General features: G+C 36.0%; 1 protein-coding gene across 1 annotated transcript in view; it reads right to left on the bottom strand.

Moving 5' to 3' along the window:
- The window catches only part of szt2 (SZT2 subunit of KICSTOR complex), a gene marked incomplete in the record, with an annotated part of 110,147 nt that overhangs the window by 4,890 nt on the left and 103,752 nt on the right, over window positions 1-1,505 (bottom strand).

Raw genomic sequence — 1,505 nt, 5'->3', positions numbered from 1 at the left:
TATTATTGTTGTTATTATTATAATTATAAATTCTTATATTATAATGACGAGGCTGTTTATCACACAGTGAAGGCTGTGAAGAATACAGCTTGAGTTCAGGTCTTTAAAGTTCAGATCTCAAATAAAAATCATAACCTTACAATCTCATTTAATTTTCACAGAAATGAATGAAATGCTGAAATCTAGGCCTGTATATTTTTAAGTTTTCTTATACCCCTTAAAATCAAGAAGGCCTTGTGACCTCCACATGAAGCTTTGGTGACCCCTAGTGGGTGTCCCAAACTGTTCTAAACTACATAACAAAAATTAACACAATTTTTTAAGTGATGACTCAACCATTTATGGGGCCACAGATTGAGGTGTTGCCTTGAATGGTGCTCTTGTTATTTTGTGCACCCCTTATATCCGCATGAGCCAGACCGAATTTTGAAATGGTTAGTTCTAGGGGTGTAAGAAAATATCGATACACTTGAGCATATTTTGTTGTTTGATACTGTATCGATTCTCAAAAACTCTTGATAGCTGTGATGTTAACTTAAACTCAGATTTTATATGTATATATTTTTAAAATCGCAATATATCGACTTGCTTACAGTATCACAATATACTGAGTTGTCAGATTCTTGCCAAACACTAGTTAGTTCATAAAAAAATATATCTTCTCACTTCTCTATAGTGTGACCTTCCATGCTGACTGCTTTGGTTTTTCTGCTGCCATCACAATATAATGGAATTTAGCTTGTGGCACTCACATCTTCTGGTCAGAGAGGTTTATAATTCACCATTCAGCTCCATTGTATTGGGATGGAGGCATTTCAATCACTATCAGACACGCTGCTATACTGGCAGCTCGTATTAGGTTGATTGCCAGTGAACAGCATCTGTCAGCTATCTGATATGTGAGATCTCAAGCAACATGTCTACCACCCCTTCACATCAGTCAAAACACAACAGAATCATTTTACATATAAAGAAAAGGGTTGTTTGGAAGAGCAGTCAAGTAGTGATATCACAAAGTACAAGGTTTGACCAAATATTGGCTCACCACCTAATATTCCCCATCTTAGTAGCAGCGTTTGCTGTAGTGATTCAGTTATTTTAAAGTCATTTTAGAAGCATCCATTATCCAGCTCTAAATGGAACCTTAATCCCTTGGATGTACTCAGAAACAGTACCCGTTCTCTCTGTTAAATATAAAAGATATAAAAAGAAAGTGCAGGTCAATGACATTCAGTATAAGATAAGTGTGTTAGCTGTCTCCGGCTGTGTCAGAGCTTATGTGACAATATGCAACTCTGACTTTAACACTTATGACTTGTGACTCCACTTGGACTTTAGTCTACTGACTTGGAATGATTTAATAACCTCTCTAAGCCCAAATATGAAAAAGGTGAGCAGCAAATCAACTCCTGACAAATATGTAGACACATATATATAAATAAAGATATATTCTGAAGTCTGGTGGTGCAGGACAAACAATGGCTTAAAGTTCCAGTGTGTAACAT

Source organism: Morone saxatilis, unplaced genomic scaffold, assembly GCF_004916995.1.
Source record: "Morone saxatilis isolate NCDOM2014 unplaced genomic scaffold, NCSU_SB_2.0 Contig12, whole genome shotgun sequence".
Classification (NCBI taxonomy): Eukaryota; Metazoa; Chordata; class Actinopteri; family Moronidae; genus Morone; species Morone saxatilis.
This window is presented reverse-complemented; position numbering and strand designations above follow the sequence as displayed.